Here is a 16,030-nt window from a genome sequence, read left to right as displayed (position 1 = left end):
GTGTATCAGTATTGCATCACTTGGATCCACTCACCACTGTAGGCCATATGGACTGTTCCCATAACTGGGTTATTATGAATATTACAGAAATGAACATAGAGGTGCAACTGTATTTACAGTGTTCTGACTTGTGTTTTTCTGGATAGATGCCCTGAAATGATATGGCTAGGTCACAGTTAAGGGATTTTTTTGAGGAACCTCTAGACTGCTGTCCAAAGCGGTTGTATTAGTTTACAGTGAAATAGGATTCCTTTTCCCTCAAATCCCCCCAGCATTTGTTGTTCTAACTCCTAATGTTGGGCAATGTAACTGGAATAAGATGGAATCTTAGAGACATTTTGATTTGCATTTCCTTTATGGCTAGGGATGGTGGACTGCACGTCCTCTGTTTCTTTGTCATTCTTACCTCTTCCTCTGAGAAGTGTCTGCTCACTGTTTCTCATTCATTCACAACAGCTGCACTGCTATGACTTTGAAAATAGCTCCTTGGTCTCTACATATCCTTATACACATGTGTATTTATATGCAGATATCTAGCCTTTGACGGAAGACTTCACAAGGATGGTTCATTTTTGTTTGATTAAGTCATGGGCCTTGAACTCATGGCCTGGGTGTTGTCTCAGTTCATCAGCTCAAGGATAGTACTCTATTGCTTTGAACCTCAACATCAGTTTAAGTTTTCTGATGGTTTACTGGAGAAAAGAGTCTCTCAGATTTCTTGCCTGGTTGCTTTGAACTCTGATCCTCAGAGCTTAGGCTCCTGAGTAGATAGGAGTGCAGTCATGAGCCATCAGTGACCGGCTGTTCATTTTCATCTGTGCTAAATGATTAAACTATACACAGTCAAAGACCATGTGAATTCATAGACTTAGTTTTTCATTGATGTTAGCAATAATTCACCTAATACCAACTTGACATAATGTAAATGCAAAGGGTATTTCCTGCTTTTGTCTAGAAATGAAGCTTCTTCTAGCAAAAGTTAAAATGTAAACTCTCCAAAACAAAGCTTTTATGCAAGATTGAGACATATTACTTTCCTAGCTAACCTAATTCAATGTTCATTGTGCTTTTGTTGTTTCATGTATTTTGTATTTCATGTACTATTTGGAGTTCAATATGATATGACATCTAAATTTCTGCTTCTATATCTTCTCTATTTCTTGTTTGCTCTAGTGTTGGCTGTCTGTCCTGCTGCTCTGATGGATAAAAGTATCTGCAGGTGGAATGCAGGACTCCATCCAAAGTGATGCTTAGCATTTCAAGCTGCAGAGTCCTGGGGTATGAGGGATTGACGCAAGGTCAAATGGCTCTTCCTCATCTGAAATCTTTGTCACGTCCCAGGACTTATTGTGAGTGGTGTACACAGACTGTGATTATCTGACTAAGCATTGTGGTTGCAAGTACTTGACATCACAATGGAAAATGTCTTTGACTTTGTCTACTGTTTCTGTTTCATTTCAAAATTGAACATAATTGCATCCCTGAGCAAGATATGGACAGGCTTTGGAGTATACTATGTATTGTTATACTCCAGAATGGCTTAACACTCAGAGGACAAGTACATGGATATGCCAGGTATTTGGCTGGGCAGTTCAGTATATGATAATATTTGTTAGTATATTGTCCACATTTTCAACATTGCAGATACACAAAATGTTAATTTGGACAATATCAGAGAAATCACACTTTTTGTCTACAGTGCTGGGTATTGAAAGCATGGCCTTGTGCATGCTAGGCATGTGGTCTGCCAGTTGAGCGACATCTCCAGCTTAGGTTTCCCCTCTACCACTTCTCTCTGGTGGTGAGATATGAACTCAGAGCCTTGAACTTTCCAATTAAGTTTCAAAATAGAACACGAGGACATGGTGATACCAATACTCTGTCTTGTATACTGGTATTGCCACAATATTCTAAAGCACTCAGATGACAAGGACATGGACTCATCAGGTGCTTAGTTCCAGACACCAACTGAGGACATTACTCCTTGGAGACCCGTATCCCCCAGTACTGTGATGTAAATTGTTAGTGCATAGGCTCTTACTTGGTGATTATTTGTTCTTGTACTCTAGAAAATGCATACAACCCCTCGAATTGGGTTTCATACACAGGTGGTTTGATGAGGATTTTTTAAGAGTTCTCTTCTCTGCTCAGTAGAAGAAGAACTGCATCTCTTCACTGGTGTCTCAGTCATTCACCCAACTTGTCAAAGGGCAGAATGTCACAGACAAAAGTTGCACTGCTGTGACCTTCAAACTAGTTCCTCACAAACTTGGTGCTTGTTTTCAGTACATCTTTATACACATTCTATCTATATTCAGGTGTCTGAACTTTTTTGGCTGACTCCTCTGGATGTATGTGTACTCTGCTCCTTATTATCAGCACTGAATTGTTGAATTCTACACAGTCAAATACTATGTGAATTTCTACACCTACTTGTCCTTCCCAAATGCCTATAATTCACCAAAAACTGACTCTACAAGGCTGTATTTCCTGCCTTTTCCTAGAAATGAGTTTTCTTGCTCCATTTAAGTGTTCACCTCTGCTAAACAAAGGTTTTATGAAAGGATGAACAAGAGTTCATGCCTTATGAATCTACACCAGTGTTTCCTGTGGTTTTGTGGGTTATTTTCTAGTTCACTTGCTATGTGGGATACAGTTCAAGACTTCAAGCATTAATTTCCTTTTTCAGGGTTTTAAAGTTTTCATCCAAAAGGTCCTTTACGTTCTTAGTTAAGGTAATTCCTAGGTACTTTATTTTCATTGAGGCTATTGCAATAGGAGTTGCTTTCCTGATTGTTGCCTCATTCTTCTCACTGTTGGCGTAGAGGAAGGCAGTTGATTTTTGAGGGTTAATTTTATACCCTGCTACTCTTCCAAAGTTTTGAATCAGCTCAAGGAGCTTGGGAGTAGAGTCTATAGGATTCTTTAAATATAGAATCATGTCATCTGCAAAGTGGGATAGTTTTACTTCCTCTTTCCCTATTTGGATCCCCTTTATGCTTGCTTCTTGCCTTATTGCACTGGCTAGGAATTCTAATACTATGTTAAAGAGGAGTGGAGAGAGTGGACATCCTTGTCTCATTCCTGATTTTAGAGGGAATGGCTTTAGCTTTTCGCCATTAAGTATTGTACTAGCTGTGGGTTTGTCATACATAGCCTTTATTATATTGAGGAATGTTCCATGGATTCGTAGTTTCTCCAGAGCTTTTAACAAAATAAAGGGGTGTTGGATCTTGTCAAATGCCTTTTCTGCATCTATTGAGACAATCATGTAATTTTTGTCCCTGCTCCTGCTGATGTGTTGAATTATATTAATTCGTTTTCGTATGTTGAACCAGCTTTGCCTTTCTGTGATGAATCCTGTTTGATCATAGTGTATAATTTTTTTGATGAGCTGTTGTCGATGATTGGCCAGTATTTTGATGAGAAGTTTTGCATCGATGTTCATCAAAGAAATAGGTCTACAGTTCTCTTTCTTTGATGAATCTCTGTCTGGTTTGGGGATGACGGTTATACTGCCTTCATAGAATGAGTTTGGTAAAGAACCTTCATTTTCAATTTCGTTGAAGAGCTTGAGGAGTATTGGTGTGAGCTCTGTTTTGAAGACTTTATAGAATTCAGCTGTGAATCCATGTGGCCCTGGGTTTCTCTTAGGTGGAAGGTCTCTTATTGCCATTTCTATTTCAGTGCTTGAAATAGTTCTTCTTGGTTCAGTGTGGGTATGTTAATATTGGCTAGGAATTCATCCATTTCTTCTACATTCTCAAATTTGTTGACGTAAAGGTTTGAGAAGTATTCCCTCATGATACTCTGGATCTTGGTAATTTCAGTCGTGATATTACCATTTTCGTTTGTGATTTTGTTTATCTCGGTATGCTTCCTCCTCCTCCTCCTCTTCCTCTTCCTTCTCCTCCTCCTCCTCCTCCTCCTCCTCCTCCTCCTCCTCCTTCTTCTTCTTCTTCTTCTTCTTCTTCTTCTTCTTCTTCTTCTTCTTCTTCTTCTTCTTCTTCTTTTTTGCCAGTCCTGGGCATGAGCTTCGGGCCTGAGCACTTTCCTTGCACTTTCTCAAAGCTAGAGCTCTATCACTTGAGCCTCAGCACCACTTCCAGCTTTTTTTCTGTGTATGTGGTTCTGAGGAATTGAACCTGGGTCTTCGTGCATGCTAGGCAAGCACTCTACCACTAGGCCAAACTCCTAGTCCCTCCCTTCTTTTTTGGTAAGGGTTTGGATGGAGTAAATCACAGTCGTCATAATTTTGAGAGTTTTCTTAACTGGCATTTCTCAGTTAAATACATTTTTCACTATTTCAAAATAGCCAAAATAGAGACTCTGTAAAGCTACAAAAGCCTCCACTTTAGTGGGGATGACAGATGTAAAGTCAGTATCCTAATCTCTTTCTCTTTTTTTTAGCTTCTTAACAGCAGTAAAAATGAAGGCAACATTTAGAATGAGCCCTTACATTATCAACATTCTTAGGTATTTTCCTCATTGTGACTAATTACTTACCATGAAAAAAGAGCCCAGCTGAGGTTTGCAGACAGTAACATGGAAAGAACAAGCCCTTGCTTCTAGGCTTGCTTATGACCATGAGAACAGTGAAGGTGCTGAAACAGCGATGACAATCTGTTGTCCTGCACTAGAGAAAGGACTGTGGTTTGGGAGACAGGTCCTCATCAGGAGGAATGACATCTCCACATAGCTGCACTAGATGATTCTGTACCATTAGTGAGGGGTCCTCTACAGAGAAGAGATTCTTTATCTGCCTTTTTCTCCAATATGTTTTTTTTTTTTTGGTAAGGGAACCTTTCAATACTGTTTGGCTCCTAGCAAGTTTCTCAAACAGGATTTCTTAGGATTCTCTCTGAGAAACTCCAGATGTCTGGTGATGAACCAACTGAGAAGAACTCATAAAGTGAACTGCCACATTTCCAATTAGCAAAAGCACTTGTACTGCATGCGAGTGGCTGATGTCTGTAATCCAAGCTACTCAGGAGGCAGAAGCTGAGAGGACTGAAGAATAATGCCAGCCAGGGCTGAAAACTTTGAGATAATCCATCTCTATATACTTAGCCAGAAGTTGAGCTGGAGATCTAGCTCACCTGGTAAAGTGCCACTTGTGAAGAGTTCAAGCCTACTGAGCACCAGGCCACTGAGTTTAAGCCCCAGGATGGGCAAACAATGAAAGGGCAATAGTGAGAAAGATGCCTGAAAATGCAATAGGGCAATGCAAGATGCAATAGGGCAGTGCTGTACCACTTTGCATCTCCAACTCAGGCTGTTTTGGTTCTTCATTAGAACTAATAATGAAAGGATTTCCTGCCAGGGCTGGCTTTGAAATACCATTCTCCAATCGCAGCCTGTATCTAGAAATACAGGCAGGTGCCAGTCATCAGTGTCGGGTAGATGCTTTGCAGTTGTTGGATTTTTTTTTAAGAGTGCATATGTAGGGTGTCATGCCAAACTTCTTGTGAGGTAAAAGGACCTGATGAATAGAATTTCCTTCCTGGTTGAGGAAAGAATAGTAGGAAGGATGACCCAGGGTTTGAGAAGAGTGGGGAAGGAATAAACAAAGCATGACTAGGTTGGGCTGAACCATGCACTGTATGGTTCCATCTTTGTGTGTTAGAGTCTGGATATGAAATGTGCACTTAAAAGGCTCATAGGTGGAAGGCTTGATATCCAGTACACCAGCAGCATTCAGAGGTGGGCATTGGGAAGTAGTTATATTATGAGGCTTTTGACTTTATCCACAGATTCATTCGTTGAGGGCTTCCTAAATTTAAAGCATTAGTAGGAGGTGGGGAAAATGTTCAGAGTTGTGGCCTCATGAAACCAAAGAAGTCACTGACCCTTCCTTCTCCTCAGCTTCCTGGGTACCTTGAGGTGAGCAGTCTTCTCCACAACACCCGCCTCCTTGACATAATTGTTCAGTGTCACTGTAGGCCCAAAGAAATGGGATCAAATGGCCATGATGTAAAGCCTGAAACTGTGAGGCCAAATTAATCTTTCCCCACTTGAAGTTCTTTGGTCAGGTACTTTTTTTATAGTGATCAACACTCCAATCCAATATAATTGGGATTTTTCATACAGTAGATAGTTTAAAGTACATTAAGAATATGGAATGAGAGTAAGTATATGATAATGTCTGCTGGAACAAGATTCATAAAATACTTATTATCCCAGTTCATTCTGTTTTCTTCTGTGTGTCTTTATCTCTCATTCTTGGTCTTAGAATATCTCATTCCTTCTCTTCTCTGAACTCCTCTTTCCCCTACATGAGGGTCATCACGAAACCACCCTGGCAATGTTCTAGAGACCTTGAATTGCTCATTGCCATAGTGAAAGTTGGTGAAGAATCCAATTCCTCTTTCTAGGGAAATCTATGGCTAGTAGATCATCTACCAGCCAGAGATCATCTTTAGGCATCAGAAAACCTCATATATTTGACCTTCATTTTGGGGAGTGGACTCAATTCCAGAAGCTGTAGGGAATAAAGAATACGAAATGGAATGTGTGATGCTCTGATGAGAACCAAGCCAATAGCCTATGAGGCTACAGATGTGGGCCTCCAAAGATCAGGAAATGGTTAGGAGTCACAAGTCCTCTGCCAACATTGATTGTGAAAGAAGGGTTACAGATGCGACCAGGCTAAATGTGCCACTAACATCTCCCCATAAATAACTTTTTGTGAAAAGAGAAAATTTACTTGGGAGGAGTTTCTACTCCTTGAAACTTACTGCTCAAATTTGTATCAGTTCTTCATTCTCCAAAGTAATCCAGGCTATCCTACAGAAAAGGGGTTAATACAATCACAGTGCATATCTGGCCTGGAACTTTCTTACTTCTCAGATTTTCAAGTAGCTGAGATTACAGGCATGCCTCCACAATGCCCACCTTTCCTTAGATTCCTTTAAAATGATTTTATTATTATTTTTAAAAACTCATTATAAAGGTGTTGTACAGAGAGGTACAATTACATGAGTCAGAAGGATAGAGCTTTTTGAAAATATTGATTCTTATTTCTTAAATACAGAGTTACACACTCGTGCCTATATCCTACAACATTAAGGAAATGGAAGGAAGGTAGGAGTGGGTTGGCACGGAGGGAGGAGAATGTTGAAAGTGTGACCTTACTCACAATGCACTGAATTCTCAAACTGCTTTTTGGAATGGCAACGACTTACAGATAGTAAAAATAGAACTTAAAATGCTGTTCATCATAGTAATTCTGAATTTGGGCATTCCCACCCATTTGTGTCTCATTGCTCTCACTATAGGCTTGGCCCAGAACAAGAATACAAGGTTACAAGGCCAGTAAATAACTGTACATTAAACAAGGCTGTATTAAGCCAGGCTTTTATTTTCACTAAATCACCATGAGCTAAGCATTTCCTTAATATTTTATCATGAATGTTTCAGAACCGGCAAAATCAATACATATAAAAGACTAAGTATCATAACCTTGTTCCTACCTTTGGAGTTAAAAATGTGCCAGTTACAAGAAGACAGACACAGGTCACTGTCCCTGTGTGTCCTAGAAAAGAGGAGAAATGAGTTCAAGAAACCTTAGTTCCAGTGTAAAAATACACTCACAAATACTCATTTGGTATTGGTACTGTTTCTTCTGAAGTGTTGCTGTCTCAAAATTGCCATTTGAGAAATGTTAAGACTTTCTTTTTCATTAATGTAATGAAAATAATAAATAGTGCCATGCACGCTGGTCCTCATGTATAATCCCAGATTCCCAGGTGGGAAGATCAGGATGGTTATGATTCCAACCAGCTCAGGCAAAATAAGCAGGACCCTATTCTCAACCAGCAAGATGGGCCGGGTGCTTCACATCTACAGCCCTCATCGTGTGGGAGACATAGAAGAGGGTTTCAGATAGATGGCAGCTCAGGAAAATGCAGGATACTGTATCTAAAAAAATCTGATAGGCAAAACAGAGCTGGGCATATACCTGAAGTGGGAGAATGCTTGCCAAGCACGTGTCAGGTGCTGAATGCAAATGCAAGCAGGAACCCACATTACCAACTAGAACTTGTAGTCCCTATGTAATTGTATTATTTGAATTGTATTGTGAACATTTGCAAAAATAAAAATGTAGAGAGACAAGCATAATGAATATGCATATTTCTATTCCTCAGATTATGTAATTCTAAGTATTTTGCTGTAGTGTTCTTGCTTACTTTCTACCTCAGCTTGCATGCCTACTTTTCTCTCTTCTCCCTCTCTCTTTGCCCCTGCCTGTGTGTGTTAGTGTGTGTGTATGTGTCATAGTGTTTTGTAGCAAATATTTGACAACTATAGCAAATCCTTGACTTCTTCCTGCTTCAAATCACGCATCCTCTAAGTCTCTTCTGTTACCTTCCATTTATATCTTAGTTTTGACCTAAAAAATTTAAGTTTGAAAATACATTTTCTCTTACTATATTTATCCTTATAATCTAATTTTTAACATACCGTTTCACCAGAAAAAGGACATATTTTTCATCTATTCTTTAAACATTTTTTCAACTGGAAGAACAGTTTTATTATCTTCACGTACAGAGAAATGAACATTGCACACGTAACCCTGCTTAGTAGCCAGTTCCTTAGCCTTTGCCTTTTCCAGCTTGCCAATTTGAGTCACAGATTTTGGACTGAGGCCGTTGCCTCCCCAGTGAGGATGGATCTCATTGTGAGTATATGTGAGTATATGCCTGGGTGAAACTTTCACATAGTCAAACACAAAGTATTTTAAATGCCAAGTGAGAAGTCATTCATGTTGAGGCCTGGTTATCAGAAGATATGCAACTGGCTAATTGATACATAAAGAAATTTTCAACTTCTTTAATGATAAAGAAGATACAAATAGAATCCGCGCTGACCAAGGCAGAATGGAAGTCATAAGAAAACAACAGCAAAGGCTGGAAAGATGGAGCAGAAAGATGAGAATGAACTATATTAGTATTTGAGGTTTTTTTTTTTGCCAGTCCCGGGCTTAAGCTCAGGGCCAGAGGACTGTCCTTGGAGTTTTCTCAAGGCTAGAAGTCTACCACTTGAGCCTCAACACCACTTCTGGCTTTATCCAAATAGTGGTACCAAGAAATCGAACCCGAGTCTCCGTGCATGCTAGGCAAGCACTCCTCCACTAGGCCAAATTCCAGGCCCTTTTGGTTGGGTGTGAAATTAGTATATCCACTACGGAAATCAGTATAGAGTGTTTTCTTCAAAACACTAATTGTAGATTTACTTGTAAGTTTTATACGTCTCATAAGTTACAAGGTAACTTCTCATTTTATAGAATATCTTGTTTGTGATTTTGGATGTGGTGAGCTGTGTGTGTGTGTGTGTGTGTGTGTGTGTGTGTGTGTGTGTGTGTGTGTGTGTGTGTTTCATATGGTTTACTATGGAAAAATCTTAAACCAACAATTTAATGATACAACTTAAGATACTGGAAAAAGAGTACCAAACCTAAGCAAAATCTAGTAGAAGGAAACAAATTATTAAAATTAAAGCAGAATCAAATGAATTAAGAATCCAAAAAAACCCCAGAATTAACAAAACAAGGAGTTGGTTCTTGGCAAAAATTAACAAAACTGACAGACCCTTACCAAATCAGATCAAAAGAGGAAGGGAGAACATCATAGACAAGAAGGGCAATATCACAGGAGAAATTATCAAGATCCACAGCATCCCATGGGATTACTTTTCAAAACTTCATGCCAACAAATTTGAGAATCTAGGAGAGATGTATGAATATCCAGTAAATATTGAAATAACCAAACTGAACCATGAAGATCTAAACCTACTAAACTGACCCATTTCAAGCAATGAAATAGAAAAGGCAATAAGAGACCTCTCATCCAAGAAAAGCCCAGGACTTGAAGGATTCACAGCTGAAATCTATAAGGCCTTCAAAGAAGAGCTCACACCAATACTCCCCAAACTCTTCCATGAAGTTAAATTGAAGGCTCTCTACCAAACTCATTCTATGAAACCAGATTAACCCTCATGCCAAAACGAGACAGGAACTCATCAAAGAAAGAGAAACAGAGACCTAGTACTTTAATGAATATTGATGCAAAACTGCTCAACAAAATATTGGCCGATCAACTTCAACAACTCATCAAAAAATTATACACTGTGATCAAACAGGACTTCTCACCGGGATCCAAAGCTGGTTCAATACATGCTAGTGGGTTAATATAATTCATCACATCAAAAGTAGCAAGGACAACAATCACATGATCATCTAAATAGATGTAGACAAGGCATTTAACAAGATCCAACACAACTTGATGCAAAAAGTTCTGGAGAAAGTAGGAATCATGGAACATTCTTCAGTATAATAAAGACTGTACACGACAACCCTACAACTAGCATTAAAGTAAATGGGGAAAAGGTAAAGCCATTTCTTCTGAAATCAGGAATGATACAAGGATGCCCACTTTCTCCACTCCTGTTCAATATAGTATTAGAATTCCTAGCTAGAGCTGTAAGGTATGAGCCAAACATAAAGGAAGTTGAAATAGGGAAGGAGGAAGTGAAACTTTCTCTCTTTGCAGATGACATGATTCTTTTTTCCGCACATATTTAATTGTAATTAATAGAAGGGTTACATAATATTCACTAGATAGAAGGTGCATTACTTCACATACTTTGATACTTTTCTCATGTCATAGTCCCCATTTCCCTCCCCCCTCCCCCTGTTCATCTTGATTTCCTCCCTTCCCTATCCAATTTCTAATAGCCAATTAAGCATATATAAAATATATCAGATAACAAGGTGAAATATTGTAATAATATGAGATAACCAAGGGACAGCAAAAGAGATAAGAGATAACATGGTACATTAAGGACAACAATCATTATATGGCTTTTGTTTCTATAACCTGGAGGTGGTTACTAGATTTTGTTCTATTGTAAATCTCTGCTAGGAGAGCCCAAGGTTTCTACTGATTATGAGCAAATGAGCATATGATTATGCCAAATGAGGGAAACCGTTGAGCATATGTTCCTTTGAGTCTGGCTTACTTCACTTAATATGATTTTTTTCTAAGTCTTTCCATTTCCTTACAAGTGGGACAATGTCATTCTTTCTGACTGCAGCATAGAATTCCATTGTGTATAAAGACCACATCTTGTTGATCCACTCATCACCTGAGTGTCATCTGGATTGGTTCCATATCTTTGCTATGGTAAATAGTGCTGCAATGAATATCATTGTGCTAGAGGATTTAGTATGCCCTTGTTTCTGGACAATTGGGTAAATGCCAAGTAGAATTGCTGGATCATGGGGTGATCTATGTTTAATCTTTTGAGGAACTGCCAAACTGCTTTCCATAATGTTTCAACAAGTTTGCACTCCCAATAATAGTGTAGTAGTGATCCCTCCTAGCATTGGCTGTTGTTAGATTTCTTGTTCCTGGCCATTGTAACTGGAGTGAGGTGGAATCTTAGAATTCTTTTGATTTGCATTTCTTTTTATGAGCAGAGATGTGGAGCATTTCTTCATGTGTCTATAGCCCATTCTTATTTCTTCTTCAGAGAAGACTCTCTTTTAATGTTTGGCCCAGCTTTTAATGGGATGGTTGTTTCTTTTTAGATTAGTTTTGGAGTGATTCAATTGTTTGAGCAGTTGATATATTTTAGATATGAGGCATTTTGCAGATGACATGATTCTGTACTTAAAGAATCCTATAATCGCCACTCCTAAGTTACTTGTGCTGATTCAAAACTTTGGCAAAGTAGCAGGTTATCAAATTAACCCTCAAAAGCAATGGCTTTCTTGTATGGCAACAAGTAGAAGACAGAGGCAGAAATCAGGAAAGAAACTCCTTTTGCAATAGCTTCAAGGAAAATAAAATATTTAGCAATTAACTTAACTAAAGATATAAAGGAGCTTTAGGATAAAACCTTTAAAATCCTGAAGAAGGAAATCAAAGCAGAAATAAGGAAATGAAACATCTCCCATGCTTGTGAATTGGAAGAGTGAACATGATGAAAATGGCAATCCTGCCAAGGGCCATCCACAAATTCAGTGCCATACTCATCAATATCATGAACAATCATGATAACAAGGATGAAAATGAAACCTATCTCCCTCACCCTCACCCAGTACCCAACAACTTCAAAAGACTAGAGATTTAACCATTATAGTGTCACTCAAAAAGAATGGAATTGTAACACTGCTTTGGGCAAATAATTTGTGAATAGAACTACAAAAATACAGTCAGTAGAGCAAAACAATAAATACATGACATTACAGGAATGCAAAATGCTTCTTCACAGAAAAGTAGATAATCATCTGAATTGAACAACAGTATAGACCCACTAGACTTAACAGACATCTGCATATTATTTCACCCAGAAACAAGAGAATATACAATTTTTCAGCAACACCTGGAAATTTTTCTAAAATAGACCATATTTTAGGGCATAAAGCACACCTGTGCAGATTCAGAAACACTGAAATTATTTCCTGCATTCTCTCAGACCACAAGGGCATAAAATTGGAACTGAACCCCAATCTCCACCAAAGAAAGCCCTGTAACTCATGGAGATTGAAAAACACATTGTTGAATCATGACTGTGTCATGGATTTCAGAACAGAAATTCAACAGTGTATGGAAATTTACAAAAAGGAGCACACAAAATACCAGCACCTTTGGGACAGAGCAAAGGCAGTACCCAGCAGAAAATTTATAGCTCTGAGTGCCTACATTAACAAATTGGAAAAATCACAAACTAATGATTTAATGGCTCACATTAAACTCCTAGTAAAAGAAGAACATGACGGGTGGGAGTGCGAAGAGAAATGGGGACCAAGACACGAGAAAGGGTATCAATGTTTGTGGAGTAATGCACCTTCTATCTGGTGAATATAATGTAACACTTGTATGAATTACAATTGCAATAAAAATATATGGAAAAAAGAACAAATAAATCCCAATTCCAGTAGAGGGAAGCAAATTATTAAAGTCAAAGCAGAATTAAATGAATTGGAGTCCAAAAAAAACCATGGGAAGAATCATCAAAACAAGGAGTTGGTTCTTTCAAAAAAATAATAGGTCCTTAGAAAACCTTACCAAAAAAAGAAGAGAGCATGTCCCTCCCCCACCCCCCCAAAAAAACAAACTATGGACAAGTCTGGAAATATCACAGCAGAAATTACTAAGATACAGAACATCATAAAGGAATACATTTCCAACTTTATGCCAACAAATTTGAGGATCTAGAAGAGATGTATGAATTTCTAGCCAATATTAACATAACTAAGCAGAACCAAGAAGAACTAATCCAAATAAACAGACCTATTTCAAGTCATGAAATAGAAATGGCAACAAAAGATTTCCCATCCAAGAAAAGTCCAGAGCCAGATGAATTCACAGCTGAATCCTATGAGGCCATCAGAGTAGAACTTGCACCGATACTTCTCTAGCTCTTCAATGAAATTGAAAGTGAACACTCTTCTACCAAACTCATTGTACAGAGCTACCATAACCTTCATCCCAAAACCAGATAGGGACTCATCAAAGAAAGAAAACTATAGACTCATCTCTTTGATGAATATTGATGCAAAACTGCTCAACAAATACTGGCCAACCATCTTCAGCAACTCCTCAAAAAATTATACACTATGAAAAAAATTATACACTATGACCAAACAGGATTCATCTCAGGGTTGCAAAGCTGGTTCAATAGATGCAGGTCAATAAGTTTCAACACATCAACAGGAGCAAGGACAAGAATCACATGATTATCTCAACAGATACAGAAAAGGCATTTGATAAGACATAACACCCCTTTATGCTAAAAGCTCTGGAGAAACTAGGAATCCATGGAACATTCCTCAGTATAATAAAGGCTGTGTATGACAAACCCACAGCTAACATTATACTTAGTGGTGAAAACCTAAAGTCATTTCCACTTAATTCAGGCATGAGACACGGATGCCCACTCTCTCCACTTCTCTTTAACATAGTATTAGGATTCCTAGCCAGGGTTTTTCATTTGTTCTTCCCTCCCATTCTCTATTTTCCTTGTACTATTCTTTGCTTCTTTCATCCTTTAAACACAAGATTAATATGTTAGCAATGATGAATCTATAGGAATTCCTTATCTGAGGAATAGCAGTAGGTATCTTCCTACAGTCCTTCAATATTTATTTTCAACTATCTTTTTACAAAGGAGACAGAAAGGAAAGCATCATTACCTTTCCCACCTTTGCAGTGAATTACGATGATGTTGTGAGGATCCTTGGATAACCAGGCAATGACTTCTTTAGAGAATGAAACCATCTCTCTGGTTTAATAAAGATTTTTAGTTAATTAAAATTCATTCCCAAATTTCAAGCCCAGTGAATTTAGTGCTTATCTGACCATCAGTGTGGCATCAGACTTACTCAAGAGTGGGGACATTGTGATCATCGATCATTATTCTATGCACTCGGTGATAAAAATACTTGGGGTCATAAGACCATTCACCTGGAAGAAATGAGATACGTATCAGGGTTGTATGCCTACTGACATGAAAGTTAGGAACGAAGTTTAAATTTTCTCTTAGGAATTCTTATCTCCTTTCAATTGTTCTAAAAGGATTTTTAACATCACCAGCACAAAGTTCCCTGAGAGGAACGCAGGCAGACCAGTGGACAAAAGAGCCAAAGAGACATGAAGGATGTTAGGGACAGATTCTTGTCCTTAAAGATTTTTTCATCCCAAGTAATCTAAAATCAGCTCATGCTTCATATTCCTTACCTTCAACCTTCTAACAGAGTGCGAATTCTATTTTCTAGACTGTATATCCTATCATCCTGCATTCTGCTTATTATATTTTCTAGACTGCTTATTCTACAATACTACATAGGTACCACTAATCAGAGGTTAATGGTGCTGTCTAAATGCTCAGTCCCTGAAAACATCATTAAATGTTTATTCTGACAATAAAATGCAATAAAAATGTACTTAAAAATCGTGATTGGGAAATCAGGGGACAGTGAAAAGAGGACAAAAACATGAGAAGGGGTATCACGGTTTGAGAAGTAATGTAACCATTACCTAAAAAAATCTAACTGTAACCCCTCTATACATTAACCCTAAATAAAGTACAAAAAAACCCACACCACCATAAAAAAATCTAGACAGGTGTTAATGTCTAGACAGGAGAAAAACTGAAGACAGACACAGCAGAGAAACTGGGGCACATTCTTCTCTTTCTTCTGTTTTCTTTTGTCGTTTCTCATCACGCGCCTTGTTCTCATCACCAACTCTTTCTGGTGGATCATGGAACATACTTGCTGAATTGTCTGTGATACAATCTGGCATGAGAGGCAGGAAGAGTTGATTGAGCATAAGAGCACGAGCAGATCTTTCCTGAGCACTTCCTCTGCAAGTCTGCCTCTTCGCTCTCACTGGCCCATCTCTCTCTTAGGGAATGTTGTGCTGCCAAGCTCACTTTTCCTACTACACAGCACCAGCACATTACAGAGATGTCTGATCTGACTTCTTACTATGTAATATTTACAATGAAATGAAAGATACACAAGGTGACTTTCTTACATATCTACAGTAGCAAATATATTAAAATGATATACATGCTACAAAGGTTGTATACAAAATAATGTCTGGTGTTGAAGAATGTTGGAGACCCTAGCCTGGGTAGGAAGCCATTTCCCTCAAAGCCTTGCTTAACCTTAAAGACTGGCGGCCGTTCCCCTGGCAACATTCATGAGTCATATTATTCTGAGAATTGTCACAATGACCTGATCACCAGATATTTTACATAGGTAGAGACTCACCGTAAACGTCAGCAAGCGGAATGCCACCGCCCTGCTTCCCCTCCCCACTTCCTCTTAGCTACTGCTTAAAAGCCTGCTAAAAATTTTAATAAACAGACCTTGACAACATATTGCTTGGTCTCGCTCTTCTTTCTCACCCTTCTTATTTTCAGGCTGTGTCCCCCTCGGTTCCCCCGGATAACTGGTCCCGCGGGCGGGACAAGTGGCGCCCAACGTGGGGCCCGAGAGACGGACATTCTGCCGGAC

General features: G+C 38.7%; 1 long non-coding RNA gene across 1 annotated transcript in view; it reads right to left on the bottom strand.

The window, feature by feature from the left end:
* Window positions 1-14,663, bottom strand: part of LOC150039308 (uncharacterized) — a 38,550-nt gene extending 23,887 nt beyond the window's left edge. Inside the window, exons 1-2 of the long non-coding RNA XR_016534382.1 lie at window positions 14,390-14,663; window positions 14,201-14,289 (exon numbers count right to left, since the gene is read on the bottom strand). This is a non-coding gene — a long non-coding RNA (uncharacterized LOC150039308). The remainder of the gene's footprint in view (window positions 1-14,200; window positions 14,290-14,389) is intronic.
* Between the last annotated feature and the right edge of the window lie 1,367 nt (window positions 14,664-16,030).

Source organism: Megascapheus bottae, unplaced genomic scaffold, assembly GCF_031878675.1.
Source record: "Megascapheus bottae isolate mThoBot1 unplaced genomic scaffold, mThoBot2.hap1 HAP1_SCAFFOLD_40, whole genome shotgun sequence".
Lineage (NCBI taxonomy): Eukaryota > Metazoa > Chordata > Mammalia > Rodentia > Geomyidae > Megascapheus > Megascapheus bottae.
The sequence above is the reverse complement of the archived record's forward strand: the minus strand, read 5'-3'. Positions and strand labels throughout refer to the sequence as shown.